Source organism: Gopherus evgoodei, chromosome 2 (assembly GCF_007399415.2).
Source record: "Gopherus evgoodei ecotype Sinaloan lineage chromosome 2, rGopEvg1_v1.p, whole genome shotgun sequence".
NCBI classification, from domain to species: Eukaryota; Metazoa; Chordata; order Testudines; family Testudinidae; genus Gopherus; species Gopherus evgoodei.
Window position 1 is genome coordinate 3,059,964 of NC_044323.1, and position 25,069 is coordinate 3,085,032.

General features: G+C 50.7%; 1 pseudogene; it reads right to left on the reverse strand.

Moving 5' to 3' along the window:
* LOC115647279 overlaps positions 1 to 25,069 on the reverse strand; it is a 47,831-nt pseudogene that overhangs the window by 5,339 nt on the left and 17,423 nt on the right.

The window sequence follows — 25,069 nt, forward strand, 5'->3', positions numbered from 1 at the left end:
TTGCCAGCCCTTGGTGACCCCATTAAAATGGGGTCATGACCCACTTTAGGGTCCTAACTCACAGTTTGAGAACTGCTGCTCTAGCTGATACCCGTAATACAGACCACAATAGGTATGGGAGGGACAAGCTCACAACTCTACCTTCTCAGCAGATCATACTTTTAAAGAGACCAGTCCCCCAGGCAAACATCTGGGTGCCCAGAGGTCCCATCCTGGCCTGCATTTAAATCTAGAGGTTTCCAAATGTATTTCAAGGCAGATGAACAGAGGTAGGGTTCGTCCCTGCAGTTAGCTGGGATGTTTCGGAATGTGAAATCTTGATGACCCTGTATCTCATCTTGAAGGTTGCGAGGCATAAACTCGAAGCCAACTGGCTTAGCTTTCTCTCTTCTCCCTGCCCCAGCCAAGGGCCATGGAGCACTACTACAGGGCTTTCCAAGGGCCTGTTGGCTCAGGTCACAGGCAGGTAGAAGGGAACTTGTCTATCTGGTTGATGGTCTCTCCTTCCTCTACCCGAGTCGTCTGTTTCACTGAAAACTAGGGAGCAGAGCCTGAGCTTAGGCAAACTAAGGTAAATCTGTCGCCAGGCCTCCAATAAAAAAAGCACAAACAGCTGCATGGGTGCAATGTGACAGTAACATCAAAGCATCAGGGAACGCAGCAACGTGAACTCCCCCACACTGCATGGGGCTCAATCCCCTCTCACACAATCAAGCCGCCCAACAGGTACCACACAGGGGAAAGTGTCCAATGGCCGTGCGCTGGGTGCGCAGACAACATGGGTGCAATGCATGTGTGCAATCATGCCAAGAAGAACTTTATTGTTTGCATTTAATTTCCAAACAAAGGGGATAAAAGTGGCCCAAGCCCATTAGAAATTAAATGGGTCCCCACTCAGCCTTGACCTCACTCGAATGAGGTGGGGACGAAAAGCAGACCCCATGTGTCACTGACAACTGGTTGAGGGAGGGGCAGGGTCAAATCGTTGCTGCTTTGATTCCCTGAGGGGTGAAAGACATTTTCTGCCAAGCCGTGTTAGCTGGACAACGGTGCACCTGCCGTTTCGCCAGCCCCAAGTGAGTGGGGGTCCGGCTGTGTCTCCCCTGCGGCATGTGCAGGACCGGCGCCAGCGTTTCTGGCGCCCTAGGTGCTGGGCCATTTCGCCACCCCGCGTGCGGGTCTTGCGCCTTCGGTGGAGCTGCTGCAGGCATTCCCGCAGAGGGTCCCCTGGTCCGCGGCTCTGGTGGAGCTGCCGCAGGCATGCCTGCAGCAGGTCCACCTGAGCCATGGGACCAGCAGACCATCCGCAGGCACGGCTGCGGCAGCTCCACCGGAGCCGCCTGCCGCTCCCCCCAGCAAAATGCCACCCTCCCCCCATAATGCTGGCGCCCCAGGCGACTGCCTAAGTCGCCTAAATGAAAGCACCGGCCCTGAGCGTGTGTCGGAAGAACTTACGCAGCTCAGGGCTGTGAATAAACCACCCCCCAGCCGACATAAGTGCCAGCGTGGACAGTACTCAGAAGCTCTCTCCCGTCGCCATGGCTACTGCCTCTCACAGTGGTGGTTTTGTTATGCCGATGGCATAGAGCGTCTTCACCAGACATGCTGCAGCAGCTTCGCTGTCATAGGCACCAACTTCACCTCTTTCCCCTGCGCGTGACACCCCCCACTCTGCTCCTGGCCCCACTCCTACTCCACCCCTTCCATGAGGCCCCGTCCCCATTCCAACCCCTGCCCCAATCCCACTTCTTCCTCAAATCCCTGCCCCAGCTCCGCCTCCTCCCCTGACTGCTCCACATTGCTGGTTCTCCCCCTCCCTCCCCGACCGTGCCAATGCTGCCAAACAGCTGTTTGGCAGTGGCTGGGTGGGAAATGCTGGGAGGTAGGCAGAGGAGCAGGGATGCTCAGGGGAAGGGGAGGGGGAGGGGAGGGGAGGGGAGGGGCGTGGAGCTTGGCTGCCAATGGGTGCAGAGCACCCACTCATTTTTTCCCCATGGGTGCTCCAGCCCCGGAGCACCCACAGAGTCGGCCCCTATGACCACTGTACGTGTAGACAAGCCATCAAAAAAAAAAAGAGAGAGACTTTTTTAATCTCATGAATTTAAAGCTAAACAAATCATCAACATTGGCTTTTTCTTTGCCTGCTGTTTGAGCCCATAAGGTTCATATTTCCAAACTTTTCTCCAGAACCATGAGCCTAGCAATTTACCATTTCCAAGTCTGAAAACTGAGATTCTTGTACAACTACATGTTGCCAGGAGGGGAGGCTTTAAGAATAACCCCAGCTACCGCAAGACTCGTGATAAAATGGAGACGGCCTCTGCGGGCAGCAGCAACAGGAGCTTTTCATCTTCTGGAGGACTGTGCAGTGTGTGTTTGTAAGCGGCTTGCTGACAATCTCCCTCCTGCAAGCGGCCCACCATCCTCACAGGCCAGGCTCAGACACGGGGATGTCACAGGAGTTTCAGAGCAGCACGGGCTCTGTTTAAACTCACTGTGTGGGCTTCTGTACTTAAAAAGTGGCCCACCATCAGGTTCGAGACTCCACAGGAGTCTTGTATTGGTCTCTTAAATTAGCTGCTGGGCTGCAGACTGACCTGGACAATTAGAGTGAGACTATTAGACTCATCTGAGAGGCTCGGAATCTCTTCAAGTGGTGGGACAGGCCCCATTCTTACCTCTTGCAGGCCTGAGCCATGTGAAGGAATTTCAGAGTCGGTGTGGGGCAGACAGACCTCAGCAGCTCCCAGGGTTCTGTCCTCATGCTGATCCCTCTGAAAAGCAAGGGTGAGACATACAGTCATCTACCACCACCGCCGTGATACTTCAGCAGCTACGGAGTAATGCAGCCTTCTCTCTCCGAACCTCTTTACTGTCCCACTCAGACACAGCTAGGGTGACCAGATGTCCTGATTTTATAGGGACAGTCCTGATTTTTGGGTCTTTTTCTTATATAGGCTCCTATTACCCCCCACCCCCCATCCCAATTTTTCACGCTTGCTGTCTGGTCACCCTAGACACAAAGAACCTTGCTAGCCTTTGCTGGCTTCTCGGTTTCCAGGGAGAGTGTTGTAGGCTAGTTCCCCTGTAATATCCAGTTAGCTATTGCTGAGTTATTAATAAGGTCTTTGGATGTAAAGGACTCACGCATGCTACTTTTGCTTTCTATGTTCAATTATCTATGCTCCCTTGGTCCCTCCGTTCACACACTGGGAATATTTTGACTGCACCTAGGAGTTTATGCCTCCATGCACAGGCACCGGTTCCATGGGTGCTCCGGGGCTGGAGCACCCATGGGGAAAGATTAATGGGTGCTCTGCACCCACCAGCAGATAAGCTCCCCGCCCACCGCCCCCCACCTCACCTCCTCCTCTACCCCTTCCCAGTGCGCCGTGTATCCGCTCCTCCCTTCCAGCGCTTGCTGCCGCCAAACAGCTGTAGGAAGCGCTGGGAGGGAGTGGGGAGGAGCAGGAGCGTGGCACACTCAGGGGAGGAGGCAGGGCTGGGATCTGGGGGAGGGGTTGGAATGGGGGCAGGAGGAGGCAGGGCAGGAGTGGAATCGGGGCAGGGCTGGGGGCAGAAGGGGGTTGAGCACCCACCGGTGCCAGAAGAAGTCAGCGCCTAGGCCTCCATGCCAAAGGATTCGACAAAAGCTTTTATGCACTAGATTTTACGGGCCAGATCCTCAGACGGTGAACACTGGCACAGCCCTGCTGTAATTGATAGAATCATGCCAATGTATACCAGCCGGGGACTGCAGCACGTCTAGTCGCATCTGCAGAGCACCAGCAGCTGTTGGAAAGACGACAAATATCTGTGCTCGGTTCACCTTCCTGTCGTGAAAGCCTTGAGAGGGTAAAGCAGCCCAGCAAGGCAGGAAGCGACATAGGTGTTCATGGCAGAGAGGGAGACCTGGGGCTGCATGTCAGACACTGGCGCTTTCTTCCCAAGCAGGGCTCCCATCCTCCTCAGCACAGCATCGTTCTGGAACAGGAGGACGCCGTCGACATGTCTAGACAGACAAACTGGAGTCACTGTTCCTTTGGAGTTAGGATCTCAGCCTCAAGTCCTTAGGAATCGCATGGAAGTTAGTGGAACTTCTGCTTGGATCAGGACTGAGCAAGTCCTCATAGCTCGCCCCGGGGCTACATCAGATGACCATGTGAGTGAAACCCCATTCGTTTATGTATTAGAGGAGTGCTTACAGGTCCCAGCCAAGATCAGGGCTTCATTGTGCTAGGTGCTGTACAGACACACGGGGAGAGAAAGCCCCTGCTTGAAAGCTAAAGAGGCAGGACAAAGGTGGTGTGATTGAGATGACGTGACTTGCCCAAGGCCAGTGAGGCAATCTGTAGGAGATGGGGGAACTGAACCCAGCGCTTCTAAGTGCCAGGCCAGCGCCTTACACCTGCGACCATCCCCCCATCTCAGCAGTAGTGCCAAAACTTCCTGCTCCTAATCGTACCAGTTACTCCAGCATCAGGGGCTGCAGGTCTCAAACCCTGGTCCACAGGGCCCTTAGAAAATGCTACGTTCCAACCTAGCACCCTGTGATCTGCTAGGAGTTGCCACAACTTGAAACTCAACTTTGGCAGAGGACTCCTGGGCTGGGCTCTGACTGGCAAAACCCTGAGGTCCTGACTGGTCCCCTGCTACTATTTAAACCAAGCAGAGGAACAGGAAGTTGTCTGTGTAACTGGGTTTTCCCTGCTTAGAATGGCCGGCCTGCCCTGGGCTACCTGTTCCTGCTGCCTGACTCTGACCTCCTGGTACCCTGACCCCCACTCCCAGCGTGCGCTCTGGCCCATCTCGGACTCTGACCTCCTGGTAACCTGACCCTCACTCCCAGCGTGTCCTCTGGCCCATCTCGGACTCTGACCTCCTGGTACTCTGACCCTCACTCCCAGCGTGCCCTCTGGCCCATCTCGGATTCTGACCTCCTGGTACCCTGACCCTCACTCCCAGCGTGTCCTCTGGCGCATCTCGGACTCTGACCTCCTGGTACCCTGACCCTCACTCCCAGCGTGTCCTCTGGCCCATCTCGGACTCTGACCTCCTGGTACCCTGACCCTCACTCCCAGCGTGTCCTCTGGCCCATCTCAGACTCTGACCTCCTGGTACCCTGACCCTCACTCCCAGCGTGTCCTCTGGCGCATCTCGGACTCTGACCTCCTGGTACCCTGACCCTCACTCCCAGCGTGTCCTCTGGCCCATCTCGGACTCTGACCTCCTGGTACCCTGACCCTCACTCCCAGCGTGTCCTCTGGCCCATCTCGGACTCTGACCTCCTGGTACCCTGACCCTCACTCCCAGCGTGTCCTCTGGCGCATCTCGGACTCTGACCTCCTGGCACCCTGACCCTCACTCCCAGCGTGTCCTCTGGCCCATCTCGGACTCTGACCTCCTGGTACCCTGACCCTCACTCCCAGCGTGTCCTCTGGCCCATCTCGGACTCTGACCTCCTGGTACCCTGACCCTCACTCCCAGCGTGTCCTCTGGCCCATCTCGGACTCTGACCTCCTGGTACCCTGACCCTCACTCCCAGCGTGTCCTCTGGCCCATCTCGGACTCTGACCTCCTGGTACCCTGACCCTCACTCCCAGCGTGTCCTCTGGCCCATCTCGGACTCTGACCTCCTGGTACCCTGACCCTCACTCCCAGCGTGTCCTCTGGCCCATCTCGGACTCTGACCTCCTGGTACCCTGACCCTCACTCCCAGCGTGTCCTCTGGCACATCTCGGACTCTGACCTCCTGGTATCCAGGCCCAGCCGACTTCTGCTCCACCCCCTCGGTCAGACAGCCCAGCCATGACATCCAGTCATCGAGAGCGCTTGCCAGGAAAAGCCGGGTAACTTAGTGTAGCTTTTTCCATAGTAGCCTACTAGGCAATAGGTCTTCCACTCTCTATTTCTCAGGCAGCGAGCTCTTTGGAAGCAGAGACTGGGCTTTTGCTCCACACTGTGGGAACCACCCTAGTGCATGGTGATCAGCGTCCGGCTCATAGTGTCACGCAGCCCCACAATTCACTGCTGACCTATTGTCACTGCCCAACTCCCCCTGCAACGTACCTCTGGAGCCACGAAAGGCACAGCAAGGAGTTGTAGTGCTGCAGAGGGCTCTCGCCAGCCTGGTGCAGGGCTACCATCACCGACAGGATCTGACCCAGGGAGTACTCGTCTCGGATTGCTTCACACAGCCGGGAACTGAGGCCGATGGGATAAAGCCCCCAAACCTATTCATAAACATGATCGGCCTGGCCTGGGGCAGAGGGCTCTGGCAATCGCAATGCTGGTCTCCTCCATGCATGCCTGAGAGGCAGTGTGTTCCAATGGGAACTGGGAGCCAGGAGCCCTGGACGCTAGTCCCAGCTCAGCTACTAACCCACTGTGTAACCCCAAGCCAGTCAATTCAGCTCTGTGCCTCAGTTTCCCTGCCCACCCTTCATTTGCCTTGTGTGTTTGGACTGTAAGCTGTTTGGGGTCAGGGACTGTCTCAGTAAAATATGTACAGTGCCTAGCCCAGCAGGCCCAGATTTGGACTGGGGTCTCTATGTGCAATAATAATACTCGCCAGTAGCCACAAGGAGGTGCTCACTGCATGGAGCTACTTAAGACCTGATTGTGTATTAGAATAGTAGCAACTATTATAGTTAAGGCGTATAAGCATTTCCATTCCAACCCCCTGTTTTCAGTTGGGGGGGTGTGAATAAATAGAACTTTCACCCTTCCTGCTGAAATCTTCCAGGATTGTTCTCTTCCTGGCAGTGAATTTTTCTGGCAAGTTTGACCAATAATGGTCTAGGCCAGAGATGGGGAAACTATGGCCCGTGGGCCACATCTGGCCCACGAGACCGTCCTGTCTGGCCCTTGAGCTCCCAGCAGGGAAGGCTAGCTCCCAGCCCCTCCCCTGCTGTTCCCCCTTCCCTGCAGCCTCAGAGCAACACCAGCGTGGGAGGGGGCTGCACTGCTGGGGCAGGGGAGAGCAGGAAGGGAGACTCACCTGCAGCCTCAGGGGAGCAGGCGGGCAGTGCGGGTGGCAGAAGCACGGGCAGAGGACTCAGGAGGCGCACCAGGTGGCTGCGCAGCTGGCTAGAGAGAAGCAGCGCTTTGAAGGGGAAAGCTCCGCTTCTCTCCAGCTGCACCTGCTCCTCTGCCCGGCTGCATTCTGAAAGAGGCTTTAGAGGAGGGTTGGCTAGGGGGTGGGGTTCCAGGGGAGCTGTGGATAGGGGTCGGGGCAGTCAGGGAGCAGGGGGGGTTGGATGGGGGTGGGGTCCCAAAGGGGTGGTTGGGGTGGGGGGTCCCAGGAGGGGGTGGTCAGGGGACAAGGAGTGGGGAGGTTGGATGGGTTGGAGGTTCTGAGGGGGGCAGGAAGTGGGACGGGGTGGATAGGATTAGGGTTTGGGGAGGTACAACCTTCCCTATCCAGCCCTCCATATATTAGTTTTGGAAACCTGATGTGGCCCTCAGGCCAAAAAGTTTGCCCACCCCTAGCCTAGCTGATCTAAGGACTTTCTGAGTCTGTGGGCCAGGTGGCTAATGCTCCGTTACCTGGTTCTGAAAAGGCTGCCTGGTGTCCCCACAAATACTCACTGGGAGCGTGGGAGGGGTACAGGACAAGCCCACTGCTGGAGTCTGGCTTTGCTGGAGGGAGCCATGGAGAGGGGCATGGTTGGTTGGCACGCGATGGCCCAGTTTTGGAGTCCTGGAGGTCACAGGCCTGTGCTGTGGAACTGTGTAGGTCCTTGGGGCCCAGCACACTAGAGGGGTCACTCCCAAGGGATCGGTGACTGGGGCCTAGAATGGACCCTTTGGGTCTGTGACATTATTAAAGCCAAACAGTGCGACACACTGGATAACACAAGACTAGGAAAAGAGACACCTTAGCAATAGGCATTGGGAAGTCACTGGAGCAGTGCTAACTAATATTGGGTGAGGATCTCACCCGTGTTGGTTTGCTGGTGGAGGATGTGGGATGACTGTCATTTTCTCAGAGAGCTAAAGGAGAATTTCCCTTAGCTAGCAGTAGTAGTAAGGCTTTTATGGTCTTATCATCATAACATGTAGGACCAAGACCCCATTGTGGTAGGCACCATGCAAACAGAACAAGACAGGAGCTCACAGCCGAAGTACAAGACAAGAGATCGACGCAGACAGATGGACATGGGAGTACAAGGAAGCAGTGACACACTGATAGGCTGTGGTCTCTGCACAGCAGCAGCCGAATCTGTTGAGCTGTAACGAGAGATGAGTAGCTTTCCTTGCCATTGCTTCCAGCGGAGCACAATGGCACACGTGCATTGCAGCCACAGGTGTGAGGGAGGAGCTGCCTTTCCTCAGGAAGCAGGTGGCTAAGAGCTGCATTGCAAAGACATATTTTTTTTCAAACCTTGATGGACATTGTCCACACCCAGAAATAGTTCATCTAGGGGGCTCTGAAAGATGGACACTCACCAAAAGCCCAGTTGTTGCCTCTTCCTCGCGTCCCCATGATAAGATTGTTCTCCCTGAAAGAGCTGGGAGAGGAGTTAGGATCTAGTCCAGGCCTGCACAACTCATAAATTGGTGAGGGCCATATTACTCCAAAAAAAACAGCTGAGGGCCAAAACCCCCCAGCCCCTCCAAAATCCCCCCTCAGCGCCGCCCAGTCACACCGAAACACCCCCTCGAAGCACATCCCCCGCCCAACACAAACACAGGGGCCGCAGGGAGCCTGGGGGGGGGTGTGAGAGGAGAGAGAGACGGAGAGTGTGATAGGGGCTGGGAAGGGGGAAGGTCCCTGGACCAGGGAAGGGGGCAGCACAGTTGGGGCAGGGCAGGTGCACCCCCCCCACACACACACACAGTTCAATGCCCCCTGCCCCCCCACCATCACTACAGAGGCCGTCCTGGGACCAACCAGCACAGTAGCCACCAGGCCCCCAACCGAAGGAGGGGTCTCAGCCCAGCCCGAGCTGAGGCTCGAGCCCAGGCCAGGGGCCCCTTCCCTCTCTGGGCACTTACCAGCTCTGCCTGCTGCCCAGGGCTTCCTGCCTCAGTGGGCCCCGGAAGTGACGCACCTGCTGTACGCCAGGCGGGGGGAGCGGGAGACGAGACACGTGCAGTTCTGGCCATTAGGGCGGTTGGAGCGTGAGGTGGGCCCCCCCAGGCACGGGGCAAACCCAGCAGCCCCATGGCGCCGCTTGCCCGCGGGCTGCACAGTGAGCCCACAGGGGCCACGTGCAGCCCGGGAGCCGCATGTGGTGCAGGCCTGGTCTAGCCTGTGCAGAGGACAGTCACACTGAGTATTTCACACATGACTCTTGAGCACTTTTACCAACGTGACAAGGGGGAGCCTAGAAGATTCTCTTGCGAGGCAGGGGGAAGCAAAAAGAGGCCTTGACTCCCCTTGGCTCCTTGCCCCAGGGACATACTAGGTAGGTGGGTGTGGGTGTGTATTGCTCCCACCAAGCACACGTCATCTAAAGGGGGCAGGAAAGGCAGCCGTGCACTGTGCATTCAGCCTGGGTTTCAAATGAATGAGACAAACCACTGTTCTCCTATCCTCTCGTGACTCCTTTCTGCAGCTTCCTCAACACTTCTGGTTCCCTGTCCACGCAGACAGTGCTTAGCTTTCCATCGGGGGAGCAGAAAGGATATCTGAAAAGGACACGAGCTGTGTGTATGGGAAGCCCTCTTCCCTGAAGCCTGATCTGGACTCCACCTAGCAGGGTGCTCAGCACAGGAGTTCAAGAGCATCCATTCCTGAAGGTGACTGGGTAAATACACTGCAAGGGGGCTCCCAACAACTCTGATCCCCATAGCAAATCCTTCCTGAACTCGGGGAACAGTCCAGCCCTGCCCTACCCTGGGAAGATGAGCTGGATGACTTATTAGACCTTCTCCAGCTCTCCTTTCTAGGCAGCTGTTACTTCTCAGTTACTCCTGAGGGCATTCTGCACCAAAACATTAAAAATTCTGCAAAGTTCTGCAAATTTTATTTGTTAAATAAATGTGGAGGCTCCAGCATAGCAGTGAGGAACACAGGCCGCTGGCTGCACAGAGGTGGGAGATCACTCTGCAGCTCCCGCCCTGGTACACAGACTCACTGGTGAGGGTGCACCTAACCCTGACATTGCGCAAGGACTGTGCCTGCCCCGGAAATGCCCCTGGGCCTGCTCCTGGGCCAGATGCCCCAGGTGTGGGCAGGCAGGCTCAGCAAGATAGGATCCAAGTGTGGAGGGGCTTAGTGTGGGGGATCCAGGTATGGGTTGAGATGGTTCTGTGTGGGGCAATCTGGGTGCAGCTCAGAGGGAGATCTGGGTGCTGGGGGGGATCTGGATGCACAGGGCCTTGTTGGGGGCTTCTGGGTGCAATGGCAGTGGGACTCTGTGGGGGGAGGTCCAGGTGAAGGTGGTTGGGGCTCAGCAGGAGGTGGTCTGGGTGTGAGGGGGGATAGAGCTCAGCAGACGGGTCTGAGTGTGGGGAGTTCAGTGGGGGGTCCAGATGCTGGGGAAGTGGGACTCAGTGGGGTGAGGATCTGGGTGACAGTGGCTCATCGGGGTGGTGCTGGTACAGGGGGAATGGGACTCATCAGGGGGATTCTGAGTGCAAGGGGGTGATGCTCAGTGGAAGGATCCGAGTATGAGGGGGTCTGGATGCACAGGGTTGGGCAGATGGGGAAAACATCTCCCTGTACAGGTATCTCTCCCCCTGCAGCTGAGGAGTGATGGGTACAGGAAGCTGGGGGTGGAGTTTGCAGAGCTTCCTGCTGCTGGGGGAGAAATCTAGGGGTGAGTCTGACATGGTCCTTGATGCTGTGCAGGGGAAGAGGAAGTCCCGTCCTCCCCAGCCCAGCCAGGACTAGCAGTTGAGCCTGGCGCGGAATAGGGGCAACCAGCTGGGTCTTCCCCTGTCCCGCCCTGAGTCTGCTCCACAGTGATTTACCTCTCTGCCAGCTTCCCTTGGCAACTGAAACATACTACTGGGGAGGACTGAATGTCTGCTCTTGTGGCTCCCCTTTGCCTCCCCATCAGAAAGTCATTTTTCTGTGGGGAAGCAAAGACATCTGCGGGAGTCATAAATTCTGCACATGCGCAGTGGTGCAGAATTCCCCCAGGAGTACTCAGTGTAGTTCCAGGGGTATTTCCCTCCAAGGGTAGAAACAGTTACATTTGTTCATATTTATATTGGAATTTGGACTCTAAACCCAGAGTTTTACATACCTTTCCCTTGGCTCAACCATGCTGGCAGGGGGAAAGCCTGCCTTTGATCAGAGGCCAGCAAGGGAAGGTTTTGATCAACACCATTAATCCTTCTGCCCCATCTTGCAGCGTGCTTGTGTTTAAAATGGTCTGTGGAAAGTGAACTGGAACAATGATCTTATTGTTATCAGAAATCTAAAGCTAGGAGCGCTCTACAAGGCTGCATGTGGCCTTGTGGTAGGACTGCCAGCTGCACAGAGACTGCAGAAGAACTCCTACAATTGCCCTGTTAAGAGCAGGGGTGGATCACTTAACTCATTTCACTCCAAGTACTAGCAGGCATAGGTTCATGAGTAGCTTAAAACTGGTTCCCTTCTTAAAACGGCAGAGGTACCATACCTATCAGCCTCTGCATGCAGCACATTCTCACTGGTTAGGATCTGCCACTACTCCTCGCCAATCTGATTGCCACATTGGCCAATGTGCAGCCACACAGCAGACATTGCCCTGAGAGCAGAAATACACACACAAAAATGTAGGCAGTACTTACTTTAAAGAGTCAATGTCAAGTCCTTAAACTCAATTTCTGACCTGTCAAGAATATATTATAATCTAATACAGCGGTTCTCAAACTGGGGGTCAGGACCCCAAAGTGGGTTGCAACCCTGTCTTAATGGGGTCACCAGGGCTGGTTTAGACTTGCTGGGGCCCGGGGATGAAGCTGAAGCCTAAGCCCCAGTGCCCTTGGCTGAAGCCAACACCTGAGGGCTTTGGCTTGGCCATGAATGGTGGGACTCAGGTTAAAGGCCTTCCGCTCTCCCCTACCTGGGGTGGTGAGACTGGGGCAGGCTCAAGCCTCCTGGGGTCATGTAATAATTTTTATTGTCAGAAGGGGGTCGCAGTGCACTGAAGTTTCAGAACCCCTGATTGGATACACTGCTGCCAAGAACTAAACAATATACACAAACTACCAGTTCTGCGGACCCTATGATAGCCCCATGTTTTGTGCTTCTTCTGCAGGGGCAATGAACTAGCAAACAGAGAATTGTGTGCGACACTAATTGATGAGGCTGGGCCAAAAGAAAGCACAGGCCAGATCCTCAGGTGGTGTAAATGGATGTTGTTCCAGTGAGGAGCAGACACAATATATTTCATGCCTCCAAAGACAAAAAGGACGGTGGTTCACAGGAGAGCCACTGACTTCAGCCAGGGTTTGTGGGGGTTTACCACTTCTGAAAAATAATCAGGCCCTAAAAGAAATGTGAGTTGTTGTTAACTAAACAGTCATCATCCAAACGGACTCTATGCTCCCCCCCTTGGAAACACAGGGATGGGACATCAGAGGAGGAATTGACATTTGCAAAATGGCAAATGCTACAATGAACAGGAAATAATAATTTTCAAATTCTCTCTCAGGGCCAGAGCCACAGGTCTTTGGTGCGGGTCATTGCCTGTCCATAGCTGTAGGGGACAGAATCAAAGCTGCCTGGATGGCTGATGAAAGACTAGCCCCCACCTTCCAGACACCCCCTTGGTTTTATTCTGCCTCAGGTAGCTACTGGCAGGGTTGTGGAATCCAGCACCTATCGCAATAGGCAGAACGTTCATTAGTAATGCGGATAACATTTGGTCTAATTTGGACATATTGGTCACCCTAAAAAGGGGTTGGGGGGAATAGTTAGGAGGTTGTGTCTCTCCTGCCTGGAGTCACCATAGTGCAACCCACATTCCCAGATGGCAGAGAAAGGTCTAAGGAGGAGACCAAGGCTGTGTCCCTTCCACTCTGTTCCCTTGCCAGAAGGTGCAGGAGGAGAGGTTTGTACCTTATGCACTCCGGCCTTCTCATCCGCTGGGACTGGGGAGGATCTGCTTTGGCCCCCTTCTCTGACCTAGGTGTCAGCTCCACAGGTGCTCCCCACCTGTGGGGAGCATGACAACCAGACTGAGGCTGTCTGGAAGGATGATGGGAAAAAGAAGAGAGCCACCCAGCCACTGGAGGCGCCTGCACCAGAGGACGGGTCTGGTGTGGGGAAAACCATAAGCAGGAGTGGGCAAATCCACCACAGACGGAGCAAGGAGTGGCATAGAAGACCACTTGTGACATGCATCCCTGCATAGCACAGATCTCATCATCTCCTCCCCTCCTCCGGCCCTTTCCCTGCTAGGCAGTTCAGTCTCCATCCCTTAGGAAGTCAGGAATTATGCATGGACCTCCCAGACTTCCTGCTCAGGGCAACAAGGAAACAAAACCACCAAGCACGATTCAAAAAGCAGTACTGGGCTGTTTAGCCCTGAGGGTGCTCTGCAGTTGGGTTGCTGGAAACCCCTTTGGATACGGAGGTCCTTAGAGGTCCTTGGCAGCTTGGAACATAGCATGTCTGGGCAGGCCCCTCTGGCAGAACACTTCACGGGCAATCTGAGGAATAGAAAGGTTGGCAAGAATGGGGAGCGGAGGAAGCCTAGGCTAACCAGACCCCACTTAAGCTGCAGTCAGCCATTCCACAGCTGCCAGGCTAACAGAACCCTGCTCACTGACGGTCAACCAAGTTCCGTGGAGCCAGCCTTCGAGGGCTGAGAGGGAGGGTTGAGAAGGAGGGCAGCCCAGAGGTGGAGGAACAAGCAAGGGGCAAGGGGATCTCTGGCCCACCACTTATTTCTGACTACATTTATCTGCCTGCTTTAACCTAGGTGTGAGTCAGCTCTCCTACAAGCCCGAGTGAGAAAAGGGATAGCCAGCCTTACTACAAGCCACAGTATCCTTCTCATGGCTACTTCTCGAAGCACAGAAAGCGAGGCTACAGCAAAAGCAGATGAAACAAGTCTAAGCCAGAAAGGGAAGAAACCTTCTTTCCTTAATGCAAATTCCAACACTAGAAGTAACCCCTGACTGTGGTCAGGAGAGGTCCAACAAGCCACTCCCAGGGGACAGGGGGAAGGGGAGGATACTAAAATGCAAGGACCAGTGGCCTCTCTCAATGGTGGATAGATGGGTCCTGGATGTGGTTCGACCAAGGAATGGCAAACTTTTCAAAGAGTCCAAACCACCCTTTTCTCCCTTCTCCACTCAAATCTGCAGAAGATGCAGAATGCCACAGACAATCATTTGCAAACAGATATAATAGAGAGAGTTCCTGAGGTGGAGGAGATGTTTTCCAGCCATTACTCAATCCTATTTCTGGTACCCAAGAGATCCGGGAGGCTAGAGCGGTGTTAGACTTAACACCTGAACAACTTCATAAGGAGGACCAGATTCAAGATGGAGACCTTGAAGTCGATACCAGCGGCCATTTGCCAGTCAACTTGAGGGACGCTTTCCTTCATGTTCCAAATCACTAGGCGCACAATGATAATCAAAGGACATGGTAATAAGAGGGTACGAAAATACATAGGAATGAGAGTAGGTCATGCTGGCAGAGGAGTGGCACTATATGTGAAAGAAAGCAGAGAGTCAAATATAGTAAAAATCTTAAGTTAAACTGTACCATAGAATTTCTATGGATAGAAATTCCATGCTTGAATAATAAGAATATAGCAGTAGGAATATACTACTGACCGCCTGACCAAAATGGTGATGGTGATTGTGAAATTCTCAAAAATTAGAGAGGCTACAAAAACACACCTAGCTAACGTGACACCAATTTTTTTTCAATAGACTCCAGACGCAATCCAGGCAAATTGTGAAGACAAGGCCTCTATCAGTTTTAATTCACATACTTTGTTATTTCAGTGCACATCTGGATATGGACACTTATTTTGGAATAAAAGTTCTCCATTTCCAATTTTGCTAAAGACATTTACCATGAGTTTAACTGGAGTTTAAGAACATGTCCAGAGGGTACTCCTTACAAATGTGATAGTAGCTGTACTGCAGGTATAGATTTGGAGGGAGCTTTGCTCTAAGACATGGAGATAAGAGATCAGATCACAAAGGGTCAAGGTCCCGAGACACTTTCACAGAGGAGGCCATTAGTTCTCCCTGTCATTCTACTAAGGACCTGCTTTCTTTTCCAATAGGTTTCTGGGAGTGGCATGCCTTCACAAGGGTGGGAGGTCACTTAGTGCTGACGGTCGGAGTTTTGCTTTAGAAGCAAAGTGCTGGTAGAACTTGGTTAAGTTGGTAGCAAGGGCAACGCAATTTCAGGCATTGCCCGGGTGTTACTGAGTGCATTGGCAGAGGGTGGTGGTGGATCAAGTCAAAGTCCTTCTCTGCCAAGATGAAGGCAAGTTCCCCAGAGATAGAAGACCTTCACCTCATTGGCTAAGAATGCTGGTAATATTCCTACATAGGAACTGCAAGTCCTCTATCAGGGAAATGAGATGGCTCAGGTACTTCCTTTGGGATATCCTCCAATTCAGATCTATCAGAATCCGTGTCCTATGCCAGTTTGGGGCACCCTATCATCACCTCAAATGACGAAAGTGGGAAGATGGAGCTAAAACTCTTAGCAATGCCCATCAGGCCTTCATAATGTGTGTCCACGGCATTAAAGAGAATGTTATTAGAGGTTGCATGAGCCAAGATAGCGTGACCTTGGATGGCAAGCTAACAACAGATGCTTTCTTACATGATGCAGCTGGCGTGCTTATCTTAAGAACGAGAGGAAGATATGAAGGCCCTTCCTTCAGTCAAAGTTTTACTTATGAAAGAAATATGATTAGGAATAAATGACATTGGAAGGCATCGGATGAAGAAATAGCCAGGGTGAGATTTCCTCCCTTTTTAACAGGATGACTGCTGCTGAGAAAGCTCTGTCTGGGCTTCCAGACACTGAAGACTTGTGAGTAACAGAAGCCTCACAGAGCATCTTGGATGACAGAGTCCTGTGAACATGAGACAAACTGACCTGCAAACAGCACATCAGGGAGGTTCCTAGCAAGATAACCAGATTCAACTTCCCCCTAAGTTCTTCAGCCTTTTCAGTCACATTTACAAAAACAGTTCATTGTTTGGTATTTACACAGAAGGAGCAGATGTGGGATTCTGTGACTCAGTGAAGTAGAGTAAGACTGGAGAACTCTGAAGATACAGGGTACGACCTAGAGTTTGTTGATTCTGCCTATGTCACCCTCAGCCTAACCACTCCAGAAAGGTGAAGTGGAGCTGCAGAATTCCATGCTTGTCATGATTTGTTTTGCTGCCTTGAGGCTTCCACTTATTGACAACACCCTTTTAAAGAAAGCGAAGATTATTTATTTATTTATTTATTTTGCAGCTGTGGTATGAAAAAAAGAGACCAGAATGGGAAACTGCCTTCCACTTACCAATTACAAAAATGCTTTAGTTCAAGACTTATATAATTATGAGAGCAGCAAAGAGTCTGTGGCACCTTATAGACTAACAGACGTATTGGAGCATGAGCTTTCATGGGTGAATACTCACTTCGTCGGATGCAGAAAAACCCACAAGATCTTTCAGCTAGCCCAGTTCTTGTAATACTTTCTCAAGAAGCCACACTGTACCTGAGGGCACTGGACATTTATGCCCTACAGAGAGTTTGGAGGTTATTTTTAAACTCAAAGAAGCTACAAGAGAAGTCAGCTCAGGTGCACCATACTCCAACCGTATAGACCTGTCATTTACATGAACAGCAGAAACACCTGATGCAGTGCAAGGCGCCACCTTTGCCATCCACTCTGTTTTAACATACACGTAGCCCTTTAAAAGTCACGATGAGTGGCAGCATCTCAGCACTCAGTGGTGGTTTACTTGTGAGTCATGCTGACATTTTCTCATCTCCCTCTTCTCGGTTGCATTCGGTCAATTACAGCTTTTCAGTATTAAATGGAGATGGTGATTCAATAATACATTTCCCCTTTGCAGCAATTGGCCTGCACTATTTGTTTCCTGCTACTTTAAACACTCTGAAAAGCAGCTATGGATGTGAGTCCCTTAATGGACAACTGTACACTAATGAGACTCTTCAAAGGGCTTTGGCTCAGGGCCTTGCATGCCAAAGGAAGCAGTATCTTCCCAATCCTGGGCAGTAAGAGGTCAGCGTATGTTCTGAAATACAAGGGTTTACAGTCCTTGTAGATTTTTATCCTAATGTAGCTGCAGATTTTCTTGTTATTCATATAGCCTCCGATCCAGCAAAAACACATGCTTAACTTTAAGTCTCATTGCCTTTGATGGAACTACTCATGTGCTTAAAGTTAAGCACATCTTTAAGAGCTTTGCTGGTTCAAAACTAGCAAATGTCTAGATAGAAAATGGACCATTCTTTATCACTGATCTTACCAGGGACTCTCAAATTCTCTGCCTAGTGTGGAGCACATCTTAAAGGGCATTAACTTATGGACACTTCCCTCTTGTTTATGATCACATAAGCCACCTCCACTCCCATTAGTAATCGAATAACATCCCTTTGGCAACTTTGGCAATTGCTTCCATGGAAAAGGACTATTAGGAAGGTATTTAATGTATTTTTAGCTGCCCTTCCATGCAATTAAGTAGCTGGAAACAAGGATCAGAGATAGCACTACGTGACCAAGTGGTGTTCAGTACACAACCGCACTTCAGGCACTTATGTTTTAACCAATGACTGATCCATGTCAGTACTTTACTTCTCACTCCTATGACTCTACTCAGTTTAACAACCTCTGAGGATGCAATTTATCCAAGGCATTTCAGAAGTCCAAACAAATTAGACCTCCCAGTTCTCCTTTATCTGACTCTCTTGCAAAAGCCCAACTAGGATGGAGAGGTATATTTAACTATATTCAGTATAATATCTATAAACATTTTCTGCACATGTACCCATCCAGGAAAGCTTTTGTTCAGATAGAACATCTGGTATCCAGAGAGTTTTTTTTGTTTTTTAAACTTCACTTTCCAACTGAATTGCACAAGGCGATGAAGTGACTGATTCAAGGCCATAATAACTAAAAGCAGTTGAATGGGTATTTCACTTTATTACCCCCTTTGAAATCACCACCAGGTCGTGGTGTCAGGCAGCTTTTGCAATACTATGTAAAGAAAAAACCCTCTTGTAAAGGGAAGTTCACCAGATACAATCCAACAGCTGAGTCTAGTCACAAATTAGGAGGTAAAATTGTTTGCCAGTTGTGAGAGGTAATCCCAGCTGCTAGTTCTCTTAGATCTTCCAGCCTCCCATCTTTGACCATGATGTGCTGTTCAGTAATGATGGGGAAGCTGTGGTATTTGATTTCATAAAATAAACTTAAAAGGAAAGATGGAAAAAACCAAAGTCTAAGTAAGCCATCATCTGGGCCCTCTAGCAAGGGACTATACTCGAGTGCTGAGTGAAAGACATTATTAGGGCCAAGTAGTTGTCCCTGCAAGTGGCAGAGTTTTCTGATGGGAATCAAAAAGAGAACCCTGTGGTGACAATCTGCAGCATGACACCATTTGACGTGCCATCAGAGCGATAGGAAAGGGTAGCAAGGTGGGTTTCCTCTCACCTGTAGTGCAGGTAGGTAAACAAACCACCCAAATACTGTTCTTCCCTTGATGTGGGGTTTCATCTTGTTTTAGGAGGATTCTTCCAGCCAGCCCCTTCCTGAATCCAGAGTACAAGCAGAAACAACAACCCCCCACTACCCTGTACCCTGGAAAGGGAGAACTAACAGAACTCACCCATCAGGCCCAGTTCACCACTGCCCAGCCCCTTGTGCAGTTTGCCCCCATGCAAAGTATAAAAACACCATTCTGATTTGGTAGCATTTTACACACACTATGCACTGGGGTAAATACTGCACAAGGTGCAGGGCAGTGGGGAATCAGAACCAGAGAATTCTCATTGTTCGAGAGTGCAAGCTGGGCCAGCCAGTCTCCCTCTTCAGGCTGAGGCCTCGTCTATACCTAAAACTTAGGTCAACCTAGCTCTGTTCCTCAGGGTTGTGAAAAATTCTCTCTCCTGAGTGACATAGTTAAACCTAAACCCGGGTGTAGATACCACTAAGCTGACGGAGGAATTCTTCTGTTAACCTAGCTACTGCCTCTCAAAAGGGTGGGTTTATCACAGCGACAGAAAAACCCCTCCTGTCACTGGAGCAAGTGTCTACATGACAGCAGTGGCTGTGCCCTAGGAATGCTTGCAGGCAGGCCTGGATTACGCAATAGGCAGACTAAGCATGTGCTTAGGGCACCAGCAAAGCAAGGGGCACCAAAAAGAGAATGGAAATTTCTTGGGATTGTTGGAGCTTGTGGCTCAGTTTGACTCATTTTTAGCAGGCCATATCTCAAAATATGGGAACGCTGGCAAAGGTAACACATCATACTTATCCAAGACAATATTGGTCTAATGAGTGACAAAGTTCGTTCAGCTATTGTGAATAAAATAAGTACTGCTGGGTATTTCACTTTATCTGTTGACTCTGCACCTGATCTTTCACATATTGATTAATTAAAGTATTGTTCTAAGATATGTGTCTCCCACAGATGGAAAACCAGTTGAATGATTTATAACATTCCTCAATTTGAAAAGCCACACTGGTGAAGAAATGGCAAATCAAGTACTGCATTATCTGTGCCACGTTTGCAAAATAGATTTCTCAAAGTGCAGAGGTCAATCTTATGACAATGCTGCCAGCATGTCAGGGCGTTATCAAGGAATGCAGAAGAAGCTTTTAGAACAGAACAAATACGCCATATTCACACCATGTGCTGCACACTCTCAATCTTGTTGGCCGCAGTGCTGTTGATTGTTGTCCAGTGGCAGTAAGGTTTTCCTCAATAATCCAGTTACTTTACACATTTTTCTCTGCCTCAACACACCGATGGGCAGTTCTTAAAACATATTTGGGCAATGATCATGTGTTGAAATCTCTTTCTAATACTCGCTGGGAGGCACATGCAGTGGCAGCAAGTGCAATTCTGGAGTCCTACTCAGAGTGTGGATGCATTAGAAAGTATAGCTGAAGACCAATCACAAAAAGGGAGAAGCTATACGAGAGGCAGAAAACATTGCAAACAAGATTCAAGAACTAGAGTTTGTATTCATGTTGACCACGTGGAATGAAATTTTACAACCCTTTTACCACACAAGTCAAGCTCTCCAAGAAAAAGAATTGGATTTGAAAACATGTGCAGCCCTCTGTCAATCTTTAGCAGACCACTTACACACTTGAGGAATGATTTCGAAAGATCTGAAGACATATCAAAAGAGATCTTGCCTGATACTAACTACAAAGAAGCCCAGTCCTGCAAGCGAATCAGGAAAAAACAAGCAAACGATAGCAGTGCAACAGAAACAGCATTGAACCCTAGAGACAAATTTCATGTATCTACTAACTATGCTATAATTGATACACTTGAAGCTCCTATGAAGAGGAGAGGTGAAGTGTACAAAGAAGCATCAAGTAAATTTTCTTTTCTAAACGATATGGACTTATCTGACAAACAATATTCACAAGGCTCCCAAAAGCTAGTTGACTCATACCCTGTTGACTTGAACATGAATCTCTGTGGAGAAGTACGGCAGTTCCACTGTTATGTGCACACAAAGTTTAATGAAACAGGAAAAATGAAATTCAGTCACATTGATCTTCATGACAATATTGAAAGCCAGAATACAATGTGTATTTCCATATGTAGAGATCGCACTATGTATTTTTCTAACATTGATAATTACTAACTGCTCCGCAGACCGCTCCTTTTCTGAGCTGAAAAGAATAAAAAACCCTCAGAGAACAATGTGTCAGGACAGACCTGATTCACTTTCCCTGTTGTGTATGGAAGTGGACATGCTTCGTCGAGTCAGCTTCGATAAACTTATCCAGAATTTTGCAATCAGAAAATCTAGAAAGAAGCCATTTTAATTTCAGCCTACATGTACGTTTTGTGTCATTTCAAAAAATAAAGTTTTATTTTACAGTATAGTATTGTTTTTATTTTGAATTACATATTGGGGGGGCCACCATAATCTTTTCAGTGCTTAGGGCCTCTAAAGGTTTTAATCCAGCCTTGCTTGTAGGGTTGGCATACCCTGAGACTAGCATTTCCCATCATCCAGACCTTTCCTAGTCCTCCTTTTTTATAGTGCGCACCGGACACTAATGTAAATGAGACCCACCTACATCAGTTCTCCAGCCATTTGGCCCCTTCCAGAGCTGGCTCCTGATAAGCACATATGTAAGTCCTGGCACTAACTGTATGCACTTTGAATACAGCCACTGAAATCAATGTGATTACCTGCAGTGCTTAAAGCACATGGGTAAGTCTTTGCAGGACTGGGGCTCTGGTAGGAAAACTAGGTGATGAGGTTTGGCCCTACCTGGGCAGTGTTGCACCAAATGACTAAGGGCCCCCTGAGAGCCAGATGGCTAGCATACCTGGCCACTGAAAGTCAAACCGAGGGGCAAAGGGGAGTTTCATCATTGACTTCAATGGGAGACGGATCAGAACCAGAATAAGGGTAGCCAAAACTAGAAAAAAACCTTTGTTGTCAGTGGGAAGAGCATAACCAGTGAGCGATCAACTACTGGGAGCCTGGCATATTTAATTAATGTCAGTACAGTGCTTTGAACACGTTTCAAGCCCAATAGGAATACTATTATTAATAATTATTAACCCATTAAGGCTTATGGTTAATTACTAAATTTCAGATTGGTGTAATTAACTATGCAAATATGCTGATTGCAACAGTATTATTAGAAAAACGGGGCCAAATTTGTCAGTGATGTTACATCAGGGATGACACTGGCAGTTTCTCTTTTCAACACTTGTGAAGCAACTAGCATTCGATAAGTGAAAGTTGCAGAATGTTACATAGATGTGGCAAGATGAACCTACACTGAGGCTTAATTGACGAGAAGACGTTTGCTTGAACATGATGTCATAATGTCTCCACCCTAAATTCTTCCAGTCCTTCTGCTTCCATTGTAAATCCCTTGTGGAGGGATCGTGCAGCACAGTCAGCAGGGATATAAGTGGTAATGTAAGTTGGTCAGCAAATAGGTGCTAGGGATAGGCCTTTCATCGTCTATCCCCTCCCGACTCATCTCCCATTTGTTATCAAGATGTCAACCCCTGCCTCCAGTCAGCCCAGGATACCTGCCTCCATCACCCACTTGTTTCAAACATGCACCTTTGTGCTTTCTTCAGTGCTGCCCCTCCCACTTGGGAGGAACTCCCCATAAACATTTGCAAAACTAACTCATGATCCTCCTTCAAACCCTCCTCAAACTTCTCCTTTGCTGTAATGTCCACAAAACACTTGAATGGGTAGGATGCTGGTGTGCTGAGACCATAGCCCATCATATTGACCAATATGGTCTCATTGCTTCCTTGTATTTCCCTGTAGGTCTGTCACCATCTGTTCTCTCTTGGGGATCTTTGGGGAACGGCCAGTCTTATTGTTCTGTGTTTGTTCAGGTCCGGGTCTATAACTAGGCTGCTAGGCAGTAAGGTAATAAAAATAGTAAATAATAATAGTAGTCTAGGACTAGTACAGGTCTGAAGTTCAGTGGGTGTTGTAAATTAGCATAATTTATGTAGATTTGATAGTCTTTGGGACTAAATCCAGTTCTTGGTATAAGCAGTTCCCACTGAATGGCAGATGTTACACAAGACTAAATTTGGATCTCAGATTGTTAGACATGGTCACAGTGGAACTCATTTGGGGCTTGCATTATCCTAAACTATTTTGTTAATTCTTTTCTTGCTCTAATCCCTTAGCACAGAGGTGGACAAACTATGGCCCGCGGGCCACATCTGGCCAGCGGGACCGTCCTGCCTGGCCCCTGAGCTCCCAGCCCAGGAGGTTAGCCCCCAGCCCCTCCCCTGCTGTCCCCTCTCCCTTGCAGCCTCACCTCACATTGCTGAACAACCAGGCTCTGGGCAGCAGGGCTGGCTCCGGCTGGACCACACGGCTGTGAGCTCCTGCCACTTTGAGCAGCATGGTAAGGGGGCAAGGAGCGGGGCGGGGGGCTTGGAGAAGGGGCAGGAGGTCCTGGGGGGCAGTCAGAAGACAGGGAGCAGGGGGAAGTTGGATGGGGGGACAGTCAGGGGATGGGGAGCAAGGGAGGTTGGACAGGTGTGGGATTTGGGGAGGGGCTGTCAGAAGGCAGAGCTGTGGACAGAGGTTAGGGCAATCAGAGGACAGGGAGCAGGGGGGTTTGGATAGGGGGTGGAGTCCTGGGAGGGGGTGGTCAGGGGACAAGGAGCAGGAGGGGTTGGATGGGTCGGAGATTCTGAGGGCGGCAGTCATGGATGGATGGGGGCAGAGGCCAGGCTGTTTGGGGAGGCACAGCCTTCCCTACCTGGCCCGCCATACAGATTCGCAACCCAAATGTGGCCCTCTGGCCAAAAAGTTTGCTCACTCCTGCCTCAGCACATCAATTACACTCCTTTTGCACCCCCACAGAATGCCATGTTAGTACAAGTTGCACTAGGTCATTTACACACCTATCTTTTCACCAATTTACTCACATTGCTTACTCCAAGCTGCCCATCAGAGCCAAACACCCTGCCAGCACTCCACAAACAACAGAGCTGTCAATTCTTCATGTTGTATCAGGACAGGCAGTGCTGTCAAGCTCCTGCAATATATCTCATATGAGCTTAACCATTAGGGTGACCAGACAGCAAATGTGAAAAATCGAGACGGGAGTGAGGGGTAATAGGAGTCTATATAAGAAAAAGACCCAAAAATCAGTACTGTCCCTATAAACTTGGGACATCTGGTCACCCTATTAACCATCCAGTTCTGCTCTTTGTCTCTCTCATTTCCTCATTCCACAGGAAATCAAGAATGGCTGAAACAGTAATAACTTACAAGTTAAACAAATGATTTCCTAGATGTTCCCCTAACATAAGTTAATTACAATGTAAAGGAGCGCGCAAGCTCTTCAGAAATCATTAGGGAAAAAAAAATTCTTTAAAGACAAGAAACACCCCAGCTCAATATCTAAGTTGGCTTTTGGAAGGTGCCAGAATGTACAAAGGTCACAAGATGTGGCCCAAGATATCTGAAGACTCCATAATGAATCATGATCTTAGTCTTGTCTTATGTATCTTTCGAAACAGTCTTAAAGAGGGAGCTGCCTTTCCACCTTGTCCCATGCAAAAAGTGAGATAGGAGTTTCATTACTGACCTGGCTGGTCAGGACAGATGACACTCTTCTCTTAAAGAACTGGGGTGACCAGGTGTCCGGTTTTCGACCGGAACACCTGGGCAAAAAGGGACCCTGGTGGCTCTGGTCAGCACCACCGACCAAGCCACTAAAAGTCCAGTTGGCAGTGCTGGGGAGCTAAGGCAGGCTAGTCCCTACCTCTCCTGGTTCCATGCCTCGGAAGTGGCCAGCAGGTCCAGCTCCTGGGTTGGGGGGACACACACACCACAGGGTTCCGCACGCTGCACCAGCTCTGCACTCCCATTGGCCAGGAACCATGGCCAATGGAAGCTGTGGGGGCGGTGCCTGGGGGCAAGAGCAGCGCGCAGAGCTGCCTGCCACACCTCTGCCTAGGAGTCGGATGCTTCCAGGGCACAGTGCAGAGTTAGGCCAGGCAGGAAGCCTGCCTTAGCCCACCCACTGGTCTGCTGACTGGGAGCCACCAGACGTAATCCATGCCCCAACCCTGAGCCCCTTCCTGCACCCAAACCCCTCATCCTTGACCCCACCCCAGAGCCTGCAACCCCGGACAGTGCCCTCACTGCCCCACCCCAGAGCCTCCTCACACACCCTCAGATGGAGCTCTCACCCCCCCACCCCAGAGCCCCCTCATACACCATGAACCCCTCTACCCCAGCCTGTAGCCCCCTCCTGCACCCCAATCCCCTCATCCCTGGCCCCACCCCACAGCCTGCATCCCCAGAGAGTGCACTCACTATCCCAGCCTGGAGCCCCTTCCCACATCCTGAACCGCTCATTTCTGGCCCCACCTTGGAGCCTGAACCCCCTCCCCCTGACCCTGACCCAGCCCAGTG